Source organism: Triticum aestivum, chromosome 1A (genome assembly GCF_018294505.1).
Source record: "Triticum aestivum cultivar Chinese Spring chromosome 1A, IWGSC CS RefSeq v2.1, whole genome shotgun sequence".
NCBI lineage: Eukaryota > Viridiplantae > Streptophyta > Magnoliopsida > Poales > Poaceae > Triticum > Triticum aestivum.
The window spans coordinates 553,734,852-553,761,221 of NC_057794.1; the positions used below are offsets into that span (position 1 = coordinate 553,734,852).

General features: G+C 48.6%; 2 pseudogenes; one reads left to right on the top strand and one right to left on the bottom strand.

The window, feature by feature from the left end:
* LOC123180874 (BTB/POZ and MATH domain-containing protein 2-like) overlaps positions 1–1,575 on the bottom strand; it is a 9,846-nt pseudogene extending 8,271 nt beyond the window's left edge.
* A 2,340-nt stretch (positions 1,576–3,915) lies between these two features.
* Positions 3,916–7,445, top strand: LOC123047686 (osmotin-like protein; annotated as a pseudogene).
* The last annotated feature ends 18,925 nt before the right edge of the window (positions 7,446–26,370 follow it).

The following is a 26,370-nucleotide window of genomic DNA, read 5'->3' on the forward strand; positions in this document are numbered from 1 at the left end:
GTACACTCCGACTACTCTCCAAGCCCTAAGAGAACATAAGACGAGACCTCATCTACACACCATTGGACACAAGGTGAACTCGCTCCTCTTCGAACCATCACTTTCCATACCATCACTTTCCATACGTGAGACATGGCTACTACCTCAAACATGTGTGCTATGCATGACCAGGAACCAAGAGGAAGACCATGGACAAGAAGGCGAGGACACCAAGCGCGAGGAACGAGAAGAAGAGCTACGGAAGAAGTTCCAGCCACCTGACGACCGGTCGGGACCGGACGTCTGACGCTTGAAGACCCACCGGACGACCGGTAATCCCGCACCCGAGCCAAACGAGCGGACGTCCGACAAGTCCCGGATGTTCGACACACTCCAGCGACCGGACGTCCGACCGTCTCCGGAAATCCGGCGCCACGTCAACCGAGCCAAAACGCCGGATGTCCGACAAGTACCGGACGACCGGACCCTCGTGAGCCACCGGACATCCGGTACCCGTCGGACGTCCGACGCCTGTCTGTGCAAAGTGTATCGGGCCGAGCCCATGTATCCCTTCGCCCTCACTTACCCCTTCGCGGCCCTAGACTATATATACTCCTCCACATCCACCATTTGAGGGTTAGCGTTGGTTTAGCTCATACTTAGAGATAGAGCTTCGCTCATCCACATCGGATCTACTCCTCGTGAGAGACCGCGGCCTCTTCGGAGAAATTCCCCTTGGATTCAAGACCTCCTTTTGGAGAAGAACATCAAGACCTCCTCACGGAGAAGACCGGCTACCTTTGTATCGTCCGTTGTTGACTTTGGATCTTGTATCTCACCTTTGTGTTCATCGATCTGGCGCATGTGTGGTCTATTCTTATTGGTTGAGTGATTCTCTCGTGTTTCCTCTTGTGTTTTCCCTCGTTTTTCCCTCGTGTTCTTCGCGTTCTTGGACGGGATCCGCTCCTTTCGTGAAAGATCGGCCCCTAGGGTTCCTACCCTACATTAAGTAAGAACACACATAATGCTGAAACAGTCATCTATTATATCACCTGATTGCTCCAGCTCCTCCTTATCTATGAGGAAGCGATAATATGAACTGAGGCCGCCAGACAAAGTAGGGCACCCTGGCCATGAATAGATGGTGCTGACGACGTATGGCGGTTCTGGTTCCCCATCTCTATCACGCAGATCAATGGGTGGTCTTGGTAGGTCATCAATAGCATCAGAACATTCAGCAACCAGGGATACGTAACGGGCAGAATCACCGATTTCCGATCTACCACCGTTGGGGTAATACCTCAGAATCTAGTCGTGCCCTTTGAAGCTGAGAAGGGGAGAAGCCAGGCACTCGCGGTCTTGAATCGCTCCTTGGCGCTCGAGTACCCGTCTACCTTGAGCAAGTACGACCTTTCCACAGAATCGGATACAATGGCAGCAGAAAGCTTACACCGATCTGCCATCGCGGTCGCTAGACAGCCCAGGGCCCGGTTCGAGGGTCGGGGCCGACTCCCAGGCAAAGAGCAACGCTGCCTCTGCTTGCCGGCGGAGCAGAAGAGGAGAGTGAGAGCAGGGCGGCAGCAGCAGCAAAACAAATCAGGGGAATGCGGCGGCGTGAAGAAGTGCTCCGCGTGAGGTAGGGTGATGGTCACGGGAAGAAGTTCGTTTTTGGGCTTAGATGGGCTTCCGTGAGCACACGGCGCACAGCCCGTGTTCGATTTTTTAAGTTAATATAACAGCTCAAAATTACATCTCTGACCTCCCTCTACTATGCCAGTATGCTTGTATTTCAGTTTCAAAAAAAATATGCTGGTATTTGCCTGTCAAAGAAAAAGTATGCTTGTACTCTCTCTGTCCGGAAATACTTGTCGGATAAATGAATGTATCTAGACGTATTTTAATTCTAGATACATCTATTTTTATGCATTTCTTCGACAAGTATTTCCGGACGGAGGGAGTATTTAGATTGACCTTCCTCTACTAGTCAAAATTTAAAGCATTAGTTGGCACGCGAGTCACCACTTTATCACATGGCACAGTTATATAGCATTGTTGTCCTTTGGGTATTATGAGGTCCACCTGTGGGAAAATGAAAAATGTTCCAAAACTGACCCTTATCTTACGTATCTACCTTAAGAACAAACAGAAGATAATAAAGATAAATAATGACATAGACCCATCACATATAAAAGGTGCCCACACCCCAAGTGTAGAAGGTGTTGGATAGGCTTCCTATATTTGGGCATCAGTTACAATACCAGTTTACAAATCTATGTGCCGCCCATAGAACAGACAACATAACTGTGTGCTGTTACAAATATACAAGAATGAATCATTTTCGAGTCCCATGTATCTTACGATCCACATTAATCTCTTTGATCCTTCAATATATACTATGATGGGTTTCTCCCCGAATCCTTTTGTGGTCGTCCTTATCTTACTTCTTGTAGCCACAGGTGCGTCTAACATCATGAACAATCCCTTAAAATACGTGCCTCTGGAGTTTGTGCACAAATATATGGATGGTACATGTTTCTTATTTTCTTTGTTATTTTTATGCGAAATCCAAAAGAAGCCTTATTTTCTGTGCTCATGCAATACTTTTTCAACATGCCGCTCCACACGGCTCCTCTTATTTGTGTTGCCATATCATTGAAATTCTCATCATCTTGCGTGTTGCCCTATACCATTCTCTGCCATGGCAGCTGGTGTTTTCTTCTCCTATTCTTGCTTGTAGGCCACAACCATGGTACCACCTCCCTAACCCTCCAGGGCCGGCTCTGGCCCAGGGCAAGAGGGGCAACGGCCTGGGGCCCAGCCGAAATAGGGGCCCATATAATCTGGTACAGTGTATAGGGCAGTGTAAAGGAAAAAAGGGAAAAAGGCCCATCTATCGCACAGGCACAGCCAGCCCAAGCAAGCGCACAACACAACCAGGGCCTGAACATGGAGTCCTCGCCCAGCCGCCCACTCGCCTGACTGGAATCCCTAATTCCCAAATCACGCAAGGTCACAGAGAGTTGGAGCGATCAAAGTCGGCAAGAAATCGAGGAGAGATCAAGATCAACAGGTAATTCGCAGATTAAAAAACATTGCGAGCAGATTATGCCTGCTGGACTCAATCTTTTCGTGTTCTCAATCTAAAATCCTCAATCAGGTGTCTGATTTTACTTTCTTTTTACATCACTTGCAGCTGCATCCATTCATTAGCGTGCCAGACTCTCAAATCGCTCGGTTTGTTCCATTGTTCGTGGAGGAGCTAGTCAGCCTCGGTCAGTATCGCTTGGTCATTCAGATATCAGATCAGATAGCCTTATTTTGGAGGCTTTGAGTTTGCTAAGTTGCTACAACGTTCAGGTGTCCTCTCTCATTTTATTGTAATCATGTTGCTGAATCATATTTACTGGAGGCTTCGAGGTCTGGTTTGTTGGCAAGCTATTTCTCTTTCTTTTTAATTTTTATGCGTTGTAGCTTCTATGATACTTGTTTTGGAACAAATGCAAGAAATATTATCAGATATTTGATTCTCATGAAAAATTATTAGTCTTTGTGACCTCATAATAACTGTATTCATTCATGTATGAAATTGGATTTTTCTCTCTATTGGGCCCATTGGTGGAGTCCGCCCTGGGGCCTTTGAAATCCCAGAGCCGGCCCTGACACCACCTCCTCGATGATGGCTCCGGCCACCACTTCCCAGCCGCGGAGGTGCTCGTCCACGCTGCTGCTGCCACCCACATGGAGGTTGAGGCCAAAGCTCATGCACTGCTGCACGCATTGTTCCTTTCTTGTTGGGTCTTGCCAGTGTTGACACTTCAACTCGCAGTCTTCTCTGCTAGGATGATGATGCTACTGGCTGTGGCACTGGTCCACACAGAACTGTCTCCTGGCCAGATCTTGGTAATAGGCGCACTTGATGTCGCAATCGTCGTTGCCATGGTCATCGGCACGCGAGCCGACCTCCTCCAAGACCTGCAAGGTGGCGATGGTTGTGGCCCCATCCTCCTGCTCGGCGCTTACTGTCGCCGGAGCCAGCAACACCATTGCGAGCAGGAGGAACCACCAAACCCCACCCTTGTGAATGAACTCCACAGCTGCTCACACGAGATATGAATGGCAATGGATTGAACAAGGGGGAGGCCGGTGACTGCATTTATAGATACACGCGTGAGATATTTACATGGGAAAGCCAGGTATATTCGCTCGAGGTACGTCTACAATTATTCCATGGCTTAGATCGTCTTTCACCATGCATGTATCCTCTGCCAAGCATGTCCATCATTCTTTTAAGAGAACACGTGGGGCACGCCGCCAGCTTATTAATTATACATGGTGAAAAAAACAAGACAAATCATTCATACGATGCCGGACAACCATGGGTCCCATATAATTTAGCCGGACGACTAATGGATTTGTTTTCAGTATGTTTGTTAATCTTCTATATCTAAATAGCTAGCCCCCACTAACATATTTCTCTCAACATGCAAGCATGACACCTCATCATTCAACATGCATAGAAAAGGCCCACCTTAACATGCAACTATGCATATTAAAAATCCACTTCAACATGCAAACATGCATGCATGTAAAATTCCATTCTATTATGGTATTAAATTTAATTTTTATATAATTTTAAAAACTATTATTTCAAATATTTATGTTCCATTTAACCAAAATCTCACTAAAACACTGTAAAAATATTCCCGCAACAACGTGCGGGGCATCATCTAGTTAATTTAATCTGCTGGCCAAGTGGCTGATATTGTATTGGGAGCATGAACCACGCGATTTTGCTAAGCCAAGTACAACAGACAACACTGCTGATCTCCATCGTGCTTCTTCTTAGTTAATTGGGAGTGTGAACCATGCGGTTTTGCAAAGCCCAAGTGCAACGGACAAAACTACGGATCTCCATCATGCTTTCCGTTTTCTTAAAAAAGGGAATTCACCGTGCGTTTTTTCGAGAGTAAGCAATCGCGTACCTTAATTTTATAGAAGATAGAAGATAGAAAATAATGTACAAGAAAGTTACATGAACACACGAGGCAACTGGCAACACCATCCACTGCCAGACTCCGCACTTGCCACCCTAAACTCTGGCACGACTGCTCACAGAATACACTCACTCCATGGCCATCGGCCCTCATCCACATACGCAGCTCCTTGAAAATCTGAGAGGTAAATCTTTGTACCGTGTCCAGAGCCAGCACTGTGCTTATCTTTGCAAAATATGCTTATAGTTTTTGACTGAGCCATGGTAAACTTGCCCCCTCTCTCTCTCCTCTCTTCTGTTGAGTTGTCCTCACTCTCTCTCTCCAATATTGACCTGCTCCTACAAGCTTTATCAAAGCATCAAATTTTAGGAGTCCTGGAATATATAGTAGTTACTTGGGAACGTTGCAGCGGGAAGAGGAAAAAATGGTTTCATCAAATCCATATAAATATTATTGGCAACCAACAGATAAGCACTCCGTATCTTTTTCGATAAAGGGTATTTTTATTGACTCATAATATAGTATCGAGGAATACAATTACAATGACACACACCTGGCCTCTGCATAATCAGGATGCGCACAACCAACACACACACACTCACCATAGGATCATGCCGGCAAAGAGCTAAGTTATACAAGACTGAAGCTATGCATAAGTAAAGAGAAAAAGAAAGTGAAAAAAAAGTCATGAAGTGATACAAACAGCGATAGACGATGTACAACAATAACCATCGGCACCAACTATCTCATGAGAACACAAGGGCCACGAGAAAGTTTCTTTAAAAGCGACGACTCCAAGAAAAAAACACACATAAGTGACGCCGTCACGGATCCAACACCTGAAAGTCAGATCGTGGCTTTACACCCTGAAGATCAAGTCTAAGAAAACTCCGAGCAATGCCTTCATTAGGGTAACGACGCCAAAAACACCGTCATTGCCAGACATAACCGATAAGAAGCTAGGCCTAGGGTTTTTACCATGGAGCTCAAGACCAGGTACTTGAGATGCACCACCCAATCGAATTCATCCTATGTTATCTATTCCACTTGCCCCGAGCCCAGTTGAACGTGCATTGACCTGACGGCGGGTGAGCATGCCCACATGAGCAGGCAACTTAACCGCTACAAGAGCTGCTCACCACAACATGATAGACATTGATGGAAGAGGAACGTCACTAGCACCGTCAAAATCCCGATGGGACGCTCGAGAGGCCATGTACTGTCATCTGAGGGGCAACTGATGGCTAATCTGTACTAGACAACACCATCATGGGTAGCCACAAGCTCCACCGTCCTTGCCCACGTAGGCGAGATCCACGGCACCACACCTCCTTGCGGGCGGATTACACCACCACAATATGATTTAGATAAAACAGAACTCAGAACATGCTCTAATTACACAAATCCATACTTTGTAATGTATCAAGCAGATCAGATAAGAAGTTTCTATTTTTAGCTTCTCATGTTTGGCAACATATGATGACATTCATCCCACACAAATAAATTCTTCTTTATTAAAGTAATTTCATATTTTTTTTCCAATTATTTGTTTCATGCCTCGCAGCATTCCACGGATGGAAAACTTCTAAGTACACACCAAATTTAGAAGTATTTGATAAAAAACTACCACATTAGGGGTTACCGTCCCACAGAACTACCACTTTCAAAAAAGTGACTGATAACTACCAATTTTTTTAATTTTATGACTAAAAATTACCACTTTTGAAAAATGGCCAATTTAGACGATTTAAACACGTTTATGACATGCGGGGCCCATCCGTCGGAGCTAATGTGGCGGCAAAGTCAACTCCGTTTATTTTGACCATTAGGTTGACTGTTATTACAAGTGGCGCCCACCTGTCAGCATCAATCTTCTTCCTCCTCCTCCTCTCTCTCCCACCGCTCCTTCCCAGCGCCCACCCACGCCTGGTCCGGCCGCATCTGGGCGCACACCGGCTGCGTGCCCGCCGGCGGGGCCGGGCAGCTCCGCTGCGCCACGGGCGACTGCGGCGGGCAGCTCCAGTGCGGGGGCCTCGGCGGCGCGACGCCTGCCACGCTGGCGCATGTATCCCTCCACCACGGCGGTGATGACCAGTCATCCTACGGGGTGAGCGTAGTGGACGGCTTCAACGTGGGCCTGTCGGTGACCCCGCACGAGGGCCGCGGCAACTGCCCCATCCTCGCCTGCCGCAAGGACCTGACGCAGACCTGCCCCGGCGAGCTGCGGGTGCGCGCGGCGGCGAGCGACAGCGTCACCGCGTGCAAGAGCGGCTGCCTGGCGTTCGACACCGACGAGCTGTCCTGCGGCCGCAACGCGTACAACAGCCGGCCGCCTGCCGCCCCCCCCCCCCCAAGTACTCGGACTTCTTCAAGAGCGAGTGCCCGCAGGCCTTCACCTACGCCCACGACAGCCCCTCCCTCACCCACCAGTGCTCCGTGCCGCGCGAGCTCAAGGTCATCTTCTGCCACTAGAGTTGAGTCCAGCGGCGCTCGAGCCGGCGGGACACACGTCGCCGCCGTCGTCCGTCGTCAGTTGGTGCACACAAGGTGTTTGAGGAAATGGCAAAGAGAGAAAAAGGAGGAAGAAGAAGAGTGATGCTGACAGGTGGGCCTCACTTGTAATAACGGTTAAAATAAACGGAATTGACTTTGCCATCACGTCAGCCCTGATGGGTGGGTCCCACATGTCATAAACGTGTTTAAAACGTTTAAACTAGTCATTTTTCAAAAGTGGTAGGTTTTAGTCACAAAAATAGAAATTTTTTGTACTTATCGGTCACTTTTTTTAAAGTAGTAGTTCTATGGGACGGTAACCCCTAATGTGGTATTTTTTGTCAAATACTCCCAAATTTAGTTAGGGTGAGTGTGATGTATTTTATGGAAGTACCGTCTGTTACAAATTTGGCTATACGAACTAAAGTAGGAAAGTAGTTATCCATTACAAACCCATTTCCTTAGAAAATAAGATCAAGTGTTTCCTTCTAGATGAACTATAAGAGAAGATGTTGCTCCACATCATTTCTCAAAATGGCAACCACAGAGAGTTGGAAATATTGTAACGTGAAAGCCTTGAGCATCACGCGTAGCATATTAGGAGGTAGTTAGAGGTGTTGTTTATCTTTCTATCCCTCCTTGTATATCTCTACGGTTGGACTGCTCAACCATTTGTAAGGCAATGAGATCCCCTCATCACAATCAATATATACTCGCGGGCTCCCATGTTTTGGGGGTTGAGAGGCTTCATCAATCCTAGCATGGTATTCATAGCCATCTTCTTCCCCTACGTCTAGCTCTCCTCCGCAATAAGCCAACTGCAGCAAACCCACCTCCAGATCAAACCACCAGCCGCCATCTAGCCCTCCTCCAGATCAAACCGAACCACCATATCTTCCTCTAGCGCAACTTCCTTCTCTGGCCTCAACAACAACACCTTCGAGCCCCTGAAGCCGCACCAACTATGTCCTATGGCACGCATAGACACGCTCTCAGATCACGGGAGCAGGTCTTCATGGCTACCTCGACCAGTCCATACCTGAACCCCCCAAAACAATCACATCAAAGAATTCTGAAGGTAAAGATCAAGTTCTTGCCAACCCTGCCTATAGCCATTGGCTGATCCAAGATCAAAAAATTGTTGCTTACCTCTTGCGCAATCTGTCCAAAAAAATCCTAGTCCAAGTTGCCTCGATGGAAATATCTCATGTGATCTGGACAGCCCTCTCCAATATGTTTGATGCCTAGTCAAAATCCCGCTCAAACAACATCCAGATTTCCCTGTCCAATGCTCACAAACTCACAATCTGTTGCCACATTTTTTTGGAAAAGGAGGATGACCCCCGGCCTCTGCATCAGAGTACGTGATGCATGCAGCCAATCTGCTGCCACTTATTTAGGGTATATAAGATCTCTTTGAAACGATCTTGCAGCTGCAGGAAAACCCATAGGAGAGGCGGAGCTCATCTCATTCATCATTGCCGGCCTGCACATGGACTATCAGTCCATTGTCTCGGCCCTAGATGTGTGCACTAAGCTGGTCTCCGTTGATGAACTGTTCGTAATGGTGTCGAACTTTAACCAATGGTCGGGCTCTTCCATGGATCAGGCGCGGGTGGCTTCAAATCCTCGGCCAGCATGGCTATGAGGAGTCGCAATGGCCGTGGCAAGGCAAACCTCGACGCGCCCAAGTACAACAATGGTGGCGTGTATCGCGGTGGTGGTGGCAGCAATGGCGGCGACGGCTACAACAACAACAACTCCAACAGAAGTGGCCAAGGTGGCGGCCCCTTCTACCAGAACAACAATGGTGGCCGTGGCCACACGTACAACAACAACCATGATCACCACCAAGGGCGTCCCTTCTACGACAACAATCAGGGGTGTCAACGTGGCTACGACGGCGGCAACAACTTCCAAGGGTACAATGAGTATGAAGGAAAATACAAAAATTTGTAAAAAAAAAACTAATCATATAGCAGAAGATTGTCAATGGTGCTATGAAGAAAATCAGAAGAAGAAGATTGCAGCAGCCACGGACATGTCCTATGGAGTTGACACAAAGTAGTTTGTTGATACCGGTGCCAATGAACACATCACCTCCGACATGTATCGGTTGACTATGCATGAGAAGTACCATGGCCATGATCAGGTCAACACTGCAACAAATGGTCGAGGTATGATGATAAGTCATGTTAGTAATTCTATCATCAAAACTCCACATCGTGATATCCTCCTAAAAGATGTCTTACATGTTCCTTGTGCATCAAGACATCTTGTTTCCGTCCATCGTAATATCTTGATAATGGTGTCTTCATAAAATTTCACCCATATTTCTTTTTGATCAAGGATCATGCAACGAGGAAGGTGCTAAATCATGGTAGATGCATTGATATGGTTTTTTTTGGAAATGGAGGAGGACCCCCGGCCTCTGCATCTGGATGATGCATGCAGCCATTTTATTAATTATTCACACAAGACCTTACAAAATCATACAACAGTAAGACTGAAGCAACCGTCTAGGCAACAAAAGTGTCGCTACTCCTATCCAAGAGATGAAGGGATGCTGATAGTCTGGCTTAGTACCAAACAGACCTCGCAACCAAACCTAACATCTAAGACCTGAGGTCCCATCCAGGACGCCTGCCAGGTATGGGTCACCTACTAGTCCGGCGCACTCTTCAACTAGAACGCTTGCCGGGTCTGAGGCCGCCGCAGCCACCTGCCACCAATCCATCTTCAGAGTTGTACTGCTGCATCTACGTTGCTCGGTCTAGCTGCCGTCAACGCCACCACGACGCCAGACCGCGTCACCCTCCTGCGCGAGTCCATCTCCGCGCATCGGAAGCAGAGTCACCACAGCGCCATGCCGCCGAGACCCGCCGCCATCAATGGGTGAGATGCCGCACCGCTCCACCAAAGAATCCGTCCTCAGATCCTGCATCCAGCTGGTGCTCAAAAAACGATGCCCCCATGAGGGAAAACGACGCCGCAAAAGCACCGCCATTATCCGATCCGGAAACTCCAGATCAAGGTTTTCACCCAGAGCAGCGCAAGCAAGCACTACTAGGAAAAAGCCTAGCAGCAGCGCGGGTTTTGGGCCTCTCAGTAGCGCGGGGACCGGCGCTACTAATAAGGCGCTACAACTAACGTATAGCAGTAGCGCCTGTTGTCCCACGCTACTGATATACATGAATAGCTGTAGCGCTCTTTAGAAAAGGGCGCTGATGATATTATCTGCAGCGCTGTTTACTGGGAAGCGCTACTGGTAAGCCGGCGCTACTGCTAAAATTTCCCCCCTCGCTAGTACTAGTTTTATTAAAAAAATTCCCTGCATATTTGTTTTGTATTTGAATAGGCTTATACAATAATCTTTAGCATATCATACACATACAAATGTAATCATAGCATATACATACAATTAGTCTCATCAAATCATGTCATCATCATAATCATCATCCAACACAAAGTGGTCTCTCGTCATCATCTTGAAAATAGCGATACAAGTCTCGATTACTTGCAAATACATTGTCATCCATCTAAACAATGATATACGCGAGAAGAGCTATCACTTTGAGTACATGAGTTCGTATCCCTCTCTCCCATTAGCGTGAACCTAAACTAACTACTGCCTGTCGCTCGGAAACCGGAAACCGGTACACCTGGGCCTGGCACTTCGGCCACTTGTCGTATATATACTCCTGGCGTAGCACTTCTTCGCCATCTATGATCTATGCACCTGCATCGTCACATGAGTCGATGATATGCAATATATATAGTTGAGCAACAGAAAGAGACAGACTTGGCAAAAATAGAAACAACATATCATAAGCATAAATAACAAAGTTCATCGTACCCCAAAATGCCCTCACTAGAGTGATTTTCGCTAGTCGAGGAGGAGGACGGCTGTGGAACAATGGTTCCTTCAGCTCCATTATCGTCGCTTTCCCCATGTCCACCTTCTGGTCGCCGATGGTGTATAATATGGTGCACGGGGTTTCGTCGGCCTGCAAAGAAAAGTCTGCGACGTGAGACATCCAAAAGGCAACGAAAACGGGAGATTATACATTTATATTGAAGGGGGCCGGTGTGACAGATACCTGAGGGCGTCGAGCTCAGCCAAAGACGAAGCACCACCGAGCACGTCCGATGCGGGAGCAGGTGCTGGTGCAACGCTAGTCGCACTACTAGGAAAAGGGCTATAGATGGAAATGACACTAATGGCGCACCAGACTTGTGGTGCGCCATTAGTATATACTAATGGCGCACCATCTTCTGATGCGCCATTAGTGTTGAAACTACTAATGGCGCACCCTGCCCACGGTGCGCCATTAGTACCAAAAACTTTTTTGAACTAGTGCGCCTGTCCAAACATACTAATGGCGCATCCACTGGTGGTGCGCCATTACTAGTTGTAACTAGTAATGGCGCACCAGCCAGAAGGTGCGCCACTAATGTTATTTTTTATTATTGTTTTTATTCCTTTTTTTGCAAAAGTACTAATGGCGCACCACCAGTGGATTACTAATGGCGCATTTGTTGCTGGTGCGCCATTAGTAAGTGGGCAGCAACAAGATATTTTGGACAGCCTCTCCTCCCACACTCACTTTCTCCCCACTTCATTCTCTCCACCGCCTCCTCCTTGTCTCGGGTGCTTCCTCTTTTTCACCTCATTTCCACCATAGATTCATTCAAATTAAGTGGTTAAGTTACCTTATTTTGCTAGGTAAGTAAGGGGGGAAGCTATATTTATGTTGTTCTCCCTACAACAATGTGCACTTGCACTTTTTATGGCCTAGCTAGATCTATGTATGTTCGTGGTGTTGCATATGTTTGTGGTGTTGCATATGTGTTTGTGTTTGGAGGTGTACCGGTATTTGAAATGCGATAGTTGCCAATATTTTGCCGGAATGTTGATTCATTTCCGTTTCGGCGAGAATTTTGGCATTAAGCATTCTTTTTGGTCCTATTTTTAGGGAAAGTCATGCCAAATTTTTTCTTGGTTCTAAAATATCGTTTTGCTCTACCCCGCAGGCGACCATGGTCCGCACGATGACCGAAGGCATCGTGAATAGGTTTTTGAGGTCCGCGAAGGCCGAGATGCTTCAAAAGAACGAGACGGAGATAAGATGTCTGTGTCGAAGATGCAAGCTGAATAGCCTTATTGCGGACCCGGATTCCGGGCAGGTGCAGGACCACCTGCTCTTGCGTGGTTTCATGGATGGCTATCGGTGGCAAGGTGATGAAGATGACTACGAAGTCGTCCATGGGGGCCGGGCAAGAAATGAGGAAGGGCAGCAAGACAACCACCGCGGCTGGGGGGGGGGCGAGAAGACGAAGAATCCCCAGGAGATGATCACGACGGTGATGCTGTACACAGTCATCATGTAGAAGATGCAGGACATGATGATGATGCCGGCGGAGCAGACGACGCTGGACCATCGATGGGCTGGGTGCAGGACCCTCATATTCAAGAGCTGCTTCTCAAGCAGACGGATAACGCAAGAGCTGCCGCCCGAGAGAAAGCCAAGATGGATCAACTTGAGTTAGACGCGGTTACTCCATTGTATGAAGGATGCAGGCCCGAGGATACCCACCTGAAAGTAACGCTCATGGCTCTGGAGATGAAGGTAAAACACAAAATGACCGATGCATGCTTCGACGAGAACATGTCATTCTGGCACGAACGTCTTCCCAAGGGGAACAAGTGCCCGACCAGTTTGGAGGAGGCGAAGAAAATCGTGTGTCCTCTGGATTTACCGCACGTGAAATACCATGTGTGCACGAACAATTGCATCATTTATCGGGACGAGCACGCGGAGTCTACCATATGTCCGGTGTGCGGTGTCACTCGATACAAGAAGAGGAAAAAAGCTCCTCGAAAAGTGGTGTGGTACTTTCCGATCACTCCTCGTCTGCAGCGGTATTTCGCGGACCCTAAGGTAGCAAAGCTCCTGCGTTGGCACGCGGATAGGGAGGAGAAGAAGCGAGAAGATGACGCAAATGATCCGGAGATAGATAAAAAAGACAAGATGCTGAGTCACCCTAAGGATGCGAGCCAGTGGCAAGCGTTGAACTTCGAATACCCAGAATTTGGGAACGATCCAAGGAACATCATGCTGGGCGCGAGCACCGATGGAGTCAATCCGTTTGGCAGCCAGAGAAGCACACATAGCACCTGGCCTGTGTTCATGTGGATGTACAACCTTCCCCCTGGTTGTGCATGAAGAGGAAGTACATTCACATGAGTATGCTAATTGAAGGGCCGAAACAACCAGGGAACGACATCAATCTGTATCTGGGGCTGCTGAAAGAGGAGATTGACACGCCGTGGAAAACGCCAGCCAATACGTGGGACGCCGCAGAGAAAGAATATTTCCCTATGAGAGCCGAACTGCTCACGACGGTGCACGACTATCTCGGTTACGGATATCTTGCGGGGCAGGTAGTCCACGGATTTTCTGGATGCGTAAGGTGCATGGATGACACAATGTATCGCCAGCTAGATAGAGATCCCGGGTCTTCGAAAACCGTGTTCATGGGACATCGAAGGTGGCTTCGCGACGATGACCCGTGGAGGAAACGCAAGGATCTGTTCGATGGTGAAACCGAACCCCGAAAACGCCCGTGTACGAGGAGCGGCGAGGAAATAGACAAGCTGTTGAAAAATTGGAAAGACTGCCCACTGCCGGGAAAGAAGCAAAAGGCGCCAGAGCCGCTGCTGAAGGTATGGAAAACGAGGTCTGTTTTCTGGGACTTGCCGTACTGGAAGATCCACCGTGTGCCTCACAGCCTTGATGTCATGCATATCACGAAGAACGTGTGCGAGAGTCTGCTTGGTACCCTGCTCAACATGCCAGAGAGGACCAAAGATGGGCCGAAAGCAAGGGCAGACTTGAAATCAATGGGCATCAGGCAGGAGCTTCACGCTATATATGATGATGATGATGATGATGATGATGATGATGGTGATGATGAGGCGAAGCAGGACACAGAAAGTCGTCGCAAAGGCAAAAAGGCCAAGAAGACCGGAAATGACTACCCTCCCGCGTGCTTCACTCTAAGTCAGGAGGAGATCGAGCAGTTTTTCACCTGCCTCCTAGGAGTAAAACTTCCTTACGGTTACGCAGGGAAGATAAGCAGATACCTAGACCCAGCGAAGCAGAAGTTCAGCGGGATGAAGTCTCACGACTGTCACGTGCTGATGACGCAGATACTTCCAGTTGCAATCCGTGGGATCATGGACGCGCACGTTCGTGAAACGCTATTTGGCCTATGCAACTTCTTCGACGTCATCTCTCGGAAGTCGATTGGCGTGAGGCAACTCAGAAGGCTACAGGAAGAGATAGTGGTGATACTATGCGAGCTTGAGATGTACTTCCCGCCCGCATTCTTCGACGTTATGGTGCATCTGCTGGTCCATATAGTGGAGGATATCATCCAACTCGGGCCGACGTTCCTGCACAGCATGATGCCGTTCGAAAGGATGAATGGTGTCATCAAAGGATACGTTCGCAACATGTCACGTCCAGAAGGAAGCATAGCCAGGGGCTTTCTGACCGAAGAGTGCATCTCCTACTGCACGAATTATCTAGGCATCGAGAACCCCGTTGGTCTGCTCGTCAACAGGCACCTCGGCAGGCTCGCTGGATGGGGTCACCGTGAGGGTCGCCGTGAAATGCATGTCGACTTCGAGGGTCGACACGCTGACTTTGAAAGAGCAAACCTAGTCGCGCTACAACACATAGACGTGGTCGATCCTTGGGTGGTAGAGCACAAAACCTTTATTAAGAAGACGTACAATGATCAAGGCCAACAGAGGACGGACGGAGATATACTCAAAGAGCACAACTCATGTTTCACGCGTTGGTTCAAGCAGAAGCTTCTGTCGTACCCTTTACATGAGGATTCTTCCGCGGAAGAACAACTCATATTCGCCTTGTCACAGGGCGCCGAGCACAACCTGATGACCTATGAGGCGTACGATATCAACGGCTACACATTCTACACCGAGGCCAAGGACATGAAGAGCGATGGTTATCAGAACTCCGGGGTAACGATGGAATCCTACACCGGTAACGACAAGGACAGATACTACGGAAGGATCGAGGAGATCTGGGAGCTGAGCTACGCTGGAGAGAAGGTCCCGATGTTCCGTGTCAGATGGGCCAAGAACGTCATAAAAGAAGACCGGTATTTCACCACGATGGTTATACCCGAAGCCAAATCCAAGACCGCGGGCGCAAACGTCACCGCGAAAAATGAGCCATGGGTACTGGCTTCCCAAGTGGACCAATGCTTCTTCATTACCGACCCGCCAAAGCCGAGTCGTGTTGTCGTGAGGAGAGGCAAAAGGAAGATCATCGGAATGGATGGAGTAGCCAATGAGCAAGACTTCGACAAGTACGGCGACCCGAGGATCGAACATGACGACGATGATGAAGTAGCAGCATACACCACAAGAAGAAGCAGGACCACCCTACCTAAAGGACGTCCGTTCCACAGAAGAACTCCATTTGCGAAAAAGAAGGGCAAGAAGATTGTGAACAGATAGCTAGCTAAGATCGATTGTATTTAAATCGTAGCCTTCATTTCTCGATTGTATTTCATGGGTACTTTTTGAACTATCATGAATATTTTTAAATTTCATGGACACTCGATCTCGATCCCCCTCCAGATCCGGTCCCCCTCGCCGCCGAGCACCCCCCAGTCCACCGGCCGCCGCCGCCGACCCCCCGCACCCTCGATTCCCCTACTCAACCGCCGCCGCCGACCCCCCGCACCCCGCGCACCGTCTTATAAAAAATAAGTATCAAACAGCTTTTTAAATGCTACTGTCTTATAAAAAAAATATTACTGTTATTATTTAAACAAGTTTGAACATATTTAAACACAAATAAGTATCAAACAGCTTTTTAAATGCTAAAAAAAATTGTGGAGCCCACCTCGATCCCCCTCCATCTCGATCGCTATCCCACCTCGCCAGATCCGGTCCCCCTCGCCGCCGAGCACCCCCCCAGTCCACCAGCCGCCGCCGCCGACCCCCCGCACCCTCGATTCCCCTACTCAACCGCCGCCGCCGACCCCCCGCACCCCGCGCACCGTCTTATAAAAAAAATAAGTATCAAACAGCTTTTGAATGCTACTGTCTTATAAAAAAATATTACTGTTATTATTTAAACAAGTTTGAACATATTTAAACACAAATAAGTATCAAACAACTTTTTAAATGCTAAAAAAATTTGTGGAGCCCACCTCGATCCCCCTCCATCTCGATCGCTATCCCACCTCGCCAGATCCGGTCCCCCTCGCCGCCGAGCACTCCCCCAGTCCACCGGCCACCGCCGTCGACCCCCCGCACCCTCGATTCCCCTACTCAACCGCCGCCGCCGACCCCCCGCACCCCGCGCACCGTCTTATAAAAAAAATAAGTATCAAACAGCTTTTTAAATGCTACTGTCTTATAAAAAAATATTAATGTTATTATTTAAACAAGTTTGAACATATTTAAACACAAATAAGTATCAAACAGCTTTTTAAATGCTAAAAAAAATTTGTGGAGCCCACCTCGATCCCCCTCCATCTCGATCGCTATCCCACCTCGCCAGATCCGGTCCCCCTCGCCGCCGAGCACCCCCCAGTCCACCGGCCGCCGCCGCCGACGCCCCGCACCCTCGATTCCCCTACTCAACCGCCGCCGCCGACCCCCCGCACCCCGCGCACCGTCTTATAAAAAAATAAGTATCAAACAGCTTTTTAAATGCTACTATCTTATAAAAAAATATTACTGTTATTATTTAAACAAGTTTGAACATATTTAAACACAAATAAGTATCAAACAGCTTTTTAAATGCTAAAAAAAATTTGTGGAGCCTGGGAGTCGAACCCAGGACCTCCTGGTGTGAGAACTGGCTGCTGACCAGTCGAGCTAGTAGAGGGGACTTGATGTGCATCAGTTCTGGTGGTACATAACCTGTTGGCTCGAGTTGAAATAAAAAAAATACTAATGGCGCACCACGGTGAGGTGCGCCATTAGTATGGATATGCTAATGGCGCACCACGGTGAGGTGCGCCATTAGTATTGTGCCCGATCCCCCCTTCCCTCTCCCCTTCGCCCGATCCCCCTTCCCTCTCCCCCTCGCCAGTTCCCTCTCCCTCTCGATCCACCGCCGCCGCCGCCGCTGCCCTGACCCACTGCTCGCCCTCGCCCTCGCCCTCGCCCTCTCCCTCCCTCGCCCTCTCCTCGCCTTCCCTCTCCCTCGCCCTCTCCCTCGCCCTAGATCCCCTTCCCCTCTCCTCTCCCGACGCCGCTGCCCTGCCGCCTCGACGCTGCCCCGCCGCCCCGACGCCGCCTCGACGCCGCCCCGCCGCCCCGACGTCGCCCCGACGCCGCCTCGACCCCGCCCCGACGCCGCTGCCCCGCCACCTCGACGCTGCCCCGCCGCCTCGACACGACCCCGCCGCCCGGACGCCGCCCCGTCCACACCACCGCCGCCCGGACGTCGCCGGAGCACCACCACCACCACTCCCCGGCATCCTTATCCTCTCCGACCGCCTCCTCCACCCCGGCCCGCTCCTCCAAGGTAAGCTACCGCCCCGACCCCTATCCCCTTCCCTCCTCCCATCCCATCTCCATATGAGCATGATAATTTGCATGAACAGCCTAGTTCATAACAGCCTAGTTCATCATATTATAGTACTCATATTCGGATCGAAGAGAGTGTCATTTGGTTTCAATTGTGGGAGAGTTTCTTGCTCTGTACCAGTTGCGACCGTCTATGGTTTGATTAACCTAATGTACTATCTTTATTATTAGGTTATAATGAGTTAGATTATCCTGAGAGTTAGATTATCCTCTTCAAAACCAGAGTAGTAGAATAATGGCAATACTGCCGTGCCCAACCGGGCCATAATATACATATAGTCTTGGTTTTGCTTGTAGTAAAATATACAGCATAATGTTACTGCATATTGATACTTACAACATCAGGACTTGTAGTATATTTTAGTAGTACAATGTTTAGAAAGGATATGCAGTTCTGTGATGACTATCTTCAAATACTGTTCTGTGAAGACTGTCTTTGTATAATGTTGTAGTATAATATTTGAAGACTGTCTTTGTATACAATTCTAGTATAAAATTATACAGTTCCATGGCTGTTGTTGTTGTGATATTATATTTTAGTATAATGTTACTGCATATAAAATAATTACATAAGCAAGCTGCGTGTTTAGTTTGATAAAGTGCAAGTTTTCTTTTGAAAATACAGTGGCAATGTGACATATATATGGGGTACTGTAGGATTGTTATTTTGATAAATATAAGCCTGATTTAACCGAAATTCAGTAGATCAATTAGTTTATCATGTCGGGTGGACTGGTTGAAAATGATTGACATAGCTAGCCTGATTCCTTTCGTGATTGAGGTGTTTACCGGCAGATATAATGATTTGTAGCTAATGTGGTTATGTTGTTATATTTTACATTTCTAGTACTTTGGTTCACTTGTAGAGTGCTTGTGCAGTAAAAGATATAGTCTGATATTTCTGTTTCTTTTTTGTCAATATGATCTACCTGCTGTTATTCTGGAGCCAAAGTGAAATTGCTTAGTCCATGTGGATGTGGAAACTTAGTTTCCTATGTTTGAATACATGCTTACATTACCCATGAGTCAATATTTTGGCCCTGAAATCATTGTCTGCACCGAGAATCTTAAATTCTCGGAGTGACATGTTTGATTGAATTTGCCATTTTCACTTGTTTAGTAGATGCAGCTCGGCATGTATTGTGTTCCTCTCGACTTGTTCATATGTGCACTTGCCATGGCACAAACTGTAAGAGTACCATATCCACTTGTAAAATGTTCATTTAGTTTCAGTAAACATATATTGCGAAGCATGACATGGCCTTTGTGAGCTCCTTTGTATAAAATGAAATGCAAGGTTGCTGATACTATAACCCAGATCACACAAATCAATTTTTTTTTCAATTTATGCAACTGTAATAGTACCAACCAGATTACACAAATCATTTTTTCTTCAGAAGTGTGTCATAATTTCCCTGTCCTAATTGTTGTTTTGATTCAGAAGTGATGATTTGCTACAACCAGTGCATGCATGCCTTTTTTCTTCTTCATTTTTAGTAAAGTGATGCTGCTGTACTACTTGTCAAGTGATGCTGCTGTACTACTTGTCTAGTGATGCTGCTGCTGCTATCTGCGAGTTGCTGCTGCTAGTTGTGATTTTGTCAAGTGATGCTGCTGCTACTTGTGATCATCTAAAATGACCCCTTTCTCCTGAAATGTTGATTAATTTCCGTTTCGGTTGAGAAATGGGGCACTCCAAGGTCAAGAAAATTAGCAAAGGTCATGCCCAATTTTCTTGACCTAGAAGGTGCCCGATTCTCAACCGAAATAAAAATTAATTTGCTTTAGTGGTTGGATTAGTTTAGTATTTTTTTCACACACTCAGACACCCTTGCTTGCCATGTGTGTGAGAGAGATAGTGAGAGGAGACAAGAAGAAGGGGGTTAGGAAGATGTTGCCTGCTCATCAAAGGTAACCATCTCCCCCTTTTCACCCCTTTTCCTTTGTCTTTTGTGGGTTGCAAGGAAGCTACTGTCTTAGCTAGCTTAGCTTGTGCACAAATCCCTGTGTTACAATCTAGAAAATTAGCCTGCAAAGATGAGGTCCCATGCTGGCTGTACCACTGCATCATGCAACAGTGCCTTCAAGATCCAAGGCAATATCACAAACATCATAGGCAATTTGACCAAACTCACAACCTTGTATCTTTGCAGCAACCAACTTTCTAGACACACCCCTCAAGAACTAGGTTACCCTGAGAACGTGGACTTGGACCTTAGCAACAACACACTAACAGGTTCTATCCCAAAACACCTAGGCAATATCACAAACATCTCTCAATTGTTCCTTGACAATAACCAACTTTTTGGCGACATTCCTCAAGAATTAGGTTATTTGGTCAACTTAGAGATCTTGTTCCTTGACAATAACCAACTTTTTGACCAAACTTTGTTTCTATTTAGAGAGAAACATGGCCCACAACGATGAGGCCGGGGGTTCGCGCGGCAAGGCATTCTGGGAGCTGTCCCAGGAGATGGAGGAACAACCTCACTTGTATGAGGCCGCCACCTTCCCCACCGATCCTGAGACCACGGATGGTGCCGCCGAGGATGACTACACTGATGCCACCACTGATGGTGCCGCCGAGGATGCCACCACTGATGATGGCGGCGCACGCACAGATGGCAACCAACCGAAGAGGCAACGGAAGGACCGGCGCCCGATCGTGCTCCGCACCCTCAAGGAGGAAGTTACTGAAGTGGACTCCAACGGGAATCCAACGGCGCCCGAACGAATAGTCAAGGGGTACTCGCTTCAGCTCGGGTGCATTGTCCGGAGCACCGTCTCGATCAACACCGAGAACCTGAGGCATCCTGACCGAGGGAATTTGCGCAACCTCCTCTTCACGAAGCTACACGAACGATACAAGTTCCCCGCTGAATTTGAAAACATAAGCCTCAAAGGGAATAAAGTGAACAATGCTGCCCTCACGAAGATGAGCAAGGCCCTGTCTACTTGGAAAAGCAATGTGAAGAGAATGATCGAGAAAGGTGAGAGTTATCAGAAGATCAAGGAGAAAAATCCTTCGATCACCGAAGATGACTACAACGACTTCAAGATCAATTGCTCGAGCACCGCAAGCTCCCAATCAAGTGAGTGGGGGAAACAAATGCGGGAGCTGAACATAGGGGAACACACACTCGGTCCCGGCGGTTACAGAGTGGCGGAGCCTATATGGGACAAGGAGGAGGCGGACCGTGCCGAGCAAGGCCTACCGCCCCTCTTCGATAAATACGGTGACAAGCAGACCAGGAACTTTGTCGGGGCCCGATACAAGAAGGACCCGAAAACAAAGGAGCTTACCACGGATCCGAAGACCAGGCAGCTTGAGCTTGTTCTGGTAAGGAATACACCCCCGCGTAATTAGCTCCATATGGTTGCATTATAATTAATGAAGCCAAATTTCTAAATGGTTCACATTCCTTCCGCAGGCGACTGAAAGCAGTAGCGCGGGGTCGACTAAGAGCAACCCTTGGGACACCACTCTAAATAGGGGGTTGAATGTAATGAAGAACAAGGATAAGCTCAGTAAGCCGACGTCAGCTGGTCGTGTGGCCGGCAAAGGCTTGTCGACAAAATGGGGGTCATACTATACCGCTGGTGTGCGGAAGGAGAAAAAGACCAGCTCGGAAAGCCAGGCGCGAGAGGTTCAAGAACTCAAGGCACAGGTGGCGCGGATTCCGGAGATTGTCCAAGAGCAAGTGGAACAACGACTCGGAGCGACGATCACCGCCCTTGTGCCTACCTTGATCTCGGGGTTGAGTGCGTGGATTGCGGGCGGCCAACAGGGGCCGCCCCCGATTCCTAGCTTCACGGCCAGCAACTCGCATAATGCGATGGCGGGGCCATTGGTGCCTCCGGCGGAGGCGGCATTGGTGTCTCCGACGCTGGCACGGGAGCTTAATGCACCCGGGTGTACGCCGGCCGGCACCTCTTCAGCAAGCGGCCCCTCCGTCAACTGCACGCCCGCCGTTGGCGGTGCGTCGACATTAGCCGAGCTCGATGCCATCATCACGGTAACTAATTAAGCCTCTCTCGGCCGAGGACTTCATCTCCTTGCCTTTGACTGGGCATCCCTAACGCCCTACATGTTTTCGCAGGGCACCGCCGATGTTCCGTGCACTCTCCTCCACTTCGTGAACAACGAGTTGGTCGATGTCGCCAAGGGCAAAATCGTTCAGCCGGGCAACCCCTTGTTCCACGGTACCCAGATGCCACCCAACTTGTTTAGGGTTCAACTGGTTCGGGTGCTGCCAGGATGCGATGACTTGTTACCTCCGATTCGACCCGTCGGGGCCGACGATGAAGACGTGATGACCCTCAGCGCCTGCCTGAGCTGACCCCTGCTTTGGCCGAAGAGCCAGATTCATTTGGGGGCGGGGGACACCACCCCAAAGACAACACCGCCAGTCGTGCCGGCGCCAAGTCGGCCCCATGGCAAGACCGCCGTAACAGTGCCGGACATCCCTATGCCACTGGATCCAAACATGCATATGGCACAGGATCAGAACGACGACGACGACGACGATGATACATTTGGCAACGTCGATCAGTACTTTGCCGAGCATGGGTACGATGGCGACTTCATGGGGCCTCCTTCTCAAGAACCAAACCCAACAAAAGACGTGTGCGATCTAGCTGGTACCGCGGAGAAGCCAAGTTGCAACAGGCGCCGTCTGGCGTTCAGCTCTCAGGAGACGCCTCCAGCTGCCGACTTCACCGAGCCTCAGATAGGCGAGGTGCAAAATATTATCAGCCCCAACACACTCAAGAAGGCGGTCTGTGAGCAGAACTCGGTCCCATTACAGGAGAAGAAGAAGGCACGCAAAAGAAAGACTAAGAAGGGTGCGAGCCAGCCGGCACCGAGTACGATCCGTGCTCAGGACGGGCCACCTTCACCGCAGGATATCTCGAGGAGGGTGCATGTGGCGGGTAGGGCGATGCTACCGACAAATATGCTCAATGCTGCAACCGGTGCTATGCGGAGTCTGCATGACAGTGTTCTTTCTTTGGAGAAGCGGCGTCTTAGGGAGAAGGATGTGGCATACACGGTTTTCGCGGCCAAGGTGCCAGAGGGCAAGGGCTTTGTGGATAACTCCATCGGGCGTACGATCGTCCTGCGTTTTGATGACATCCACGCTATGTTGAACCTTCATCCGCTGCACTACACCTTCGTTCGGCTATTTTCGCTGAGTATGGAGATGCGGATCATTCGCGACAAGACCCCGGACATCGTGATAGTCGACCCCTTCTACATGCGTGCCAAGATCTTGGGCAGCGCTGGGGACCGGCAAGTCGCAAGTTCTTACCTCAAAGGCGTCATTCTGGCAAACCAAGATAAGGATAACTTCCTCATGCCTTACTTTCCCGAGTAAGTCCTCCCCTCAACCGGCCCGTAACATATGAATTCTTACATCTCGATCGTTTTTCTTTTAACATTCCGTGTTTTCTGCAGTGACACACGTTGCACGCTCATCCTCCTAAGCCCCAAATATTCCATGGCCACATATTTCGACCCGGACCGTCAGTCGAACGTAGACTACACAAATGTCAAGAAGGTTCTTGATGATGTTCTCCCCGGCTACGCCAAATCTAGAGGCACCTTCACCAGGCCTATTCGTAAGTACGGCAAGCACGTGTTCTCCCACAATACGACGTTCTGCTGCGTCAAGCAGCCGCCTGGCGGTCAGAAGGGTGCCTACTACGCCATCCATCACATGGGGCGATCGTACGGGACCATCATCAACTTCTGCTACCGAGTAAACTCAAAGATTGGGCCGCGAGCGTGTCGGCAATCCAGGACGCGGACCTCCGACAAGAATTCTTTCGCATCCAGTTGGAGTTTGCGGAAATCATCCATCAAGATGTCCTTCGTACCTCGGGGCAGTTCTACCTCAGAAATCAACCGTCCAACAGTGACATTGACACAATGCTACAAATGCAGGCTGACAACGACCGCTATTTCATGACTCCCACGATAGACGGCGGCTTCATCCACGCTCCGGTCCCTTGAGTCGAGTCGAAAGCAGTGATGCTGTGTCTAGTTCTGAAACATCGATTGGCTCATGTTGTAATTAAACTTTAATGAACTTGTAGTATGTCTCTTTGGTTTCGAGAGTCGTTCAACTTAGATGTAATCGATGCTATTAATGTCTTGCTTTTCTCTTCCGATCGTTCTGTTGCATAATTATATATTGCTTATGTATTGTCTGTGAATTGGTACTAACGTTTCGTTTGGCTAGTGCATAGCGATGCCGACGTATGTCGTGTACAAGGGTAAGGTTCCCGGAGTCTACGATGACTGGGAGGAGTGTCGGAGACAGGTTCACCGATTCAGCGGTAACAGTTACAAAGGGTACACCACTAGGGCCGAGGCCGAATCTAGATACGCCCGCTATCTAGCAGGAGAGGGGAGGGAGCGTTGGAGGAACCGGATGAAGATGAGTTTCATCGTGATGATGCTCATCGTGATGACCGCAGCTCTCTTCTATGTGATGGTAGTTTAGATGATCGATATCGACTTGTAATGTGAAGACAAACTCGCCACTCGCGGTCTCGAGACTTGTAATATAATGTTCTATGTTTGTTCGGTCTTTTCAATTCGGAGACTAATATGATGAATTGTATTCAGAGACTAATATGATGAATTGTATTCAAAGACTAATCTTCTATTGTATTCGATGAATCTGTTGTTGATGTGTGCTGTCTATATTTTGTCAAATTATACATTTTGTAACCTGTGCAAAAAACAGAAAATAAAAAAATAAAAAAACCTAATATTCATACTAATGGCGCATCACATGATAGTGCGCCATTAGTATGACAAAGCATACTAATGGCGCATCACTGGTAAGTGCGCCATTAATATGCCATGGTTACTAATGGCGCATCCGATGGTGGTGCGCCATTAGTATGCCAAAGCACCTGGATATACATGGCCCCTGGGAGGCATACTAATGGCGCACCCTGGCCTATACTAATGGCGCACCCGCGGTGCGCCATTAGTATACCAGATACTAATGGCGCACCAGGTGGTGCGCCATTAGTAAAAATTACTAATGGCGTGCTGTTAATGGCGCACCACAGATGCGCCATTAATAGCCATATTAGGTGCGCCATTAGTAGGGGTTTTTCTAGTAGTGTCGAGCTGCTCCCCAAGAAGTCAGCGAGGGGAAAGTCCTCTGCATTTTTTTTCTAGATTTTGCCTTGTCCAAGTGAAAACGCCCGTCACCAAGGAAGTAGACAAATCTGCAACCACCTGTTTTGCGGCAGCTACCGCTGTTGCGACTGTCTGAGATGATTTCTTCTCAACCGCAATCTCAACCTTCTTGTCGATGTTTTCTTCAGTTAACCTCCGTCTTTCCTTTCTCTCCTCTGTGGTCTCACGGTAGTACTTCTTCCACGTGGCACCATCTCCGACATCGTGCACGCGTCCATACGACGGTCGAGTATCCACGGGTTGTTGTTTCAATATGTTCAACGCCCGGTTGAATGGAGTGTCCCACTTGGGCCTCGCCAATGCCTCAGACGGCAAGTCGCTTTCGGCCGCAATCCGGTGCTGCTCTCTCTGCAAAAGGCACAAGGATCATTTACAAATATGACTAATGTGTGTGCAGTCAAATTGATCAGAAACTAAAATTACCAGCAGTCTCATGAACTCCGTAATGACCGGTTTTGTGTCGTAAACCTTCTTCACTGGGTCCCAATGGTGCCGGGCCCTGAGGACATCACGCTCCTGCGGGACGGTGAAATCCGCCAAGGGGTCTGGGATGCCCAGACTCGCGGCTTCCGCGTCCTCCTTGGCCCATTTGGACCTCTTTCCGCCGTAACCACGGCTTCCGAGGTGGTGGCTCCCAATGTTCCTCTCTTGAAGCCCCTTCATGTACTTAGACTTTTTTTTGACAACTTCGGCCTCACAAGCCACCTTGAATATTTGAAACTGCTCTTCCGTGATTGTCGGATTATCCTTTACAATCTCGGAGTAGGGTTCCTTCTTGTCGATGATCTTAGCTTTCACTCGATTTTTCCAGGCGGCCAACGCGTCGCTAAACTTGGTCATGACGTGTTTGTTTATCTTCTTCATTGCCGGGTCCTCATCTGGATCTTCATAATCCTTCTCATTCCGGCCCGGGAACAAGAATATCTGGTGAAACTTCTTTATGAGGGAGCTCCTCATATTTTCTATCTTCTGTGGTTTCTCATCGTTGATGGTGGCGGTTGTCCATACGATGCAGCCTATTTGATTGTCGTAGCATCGAC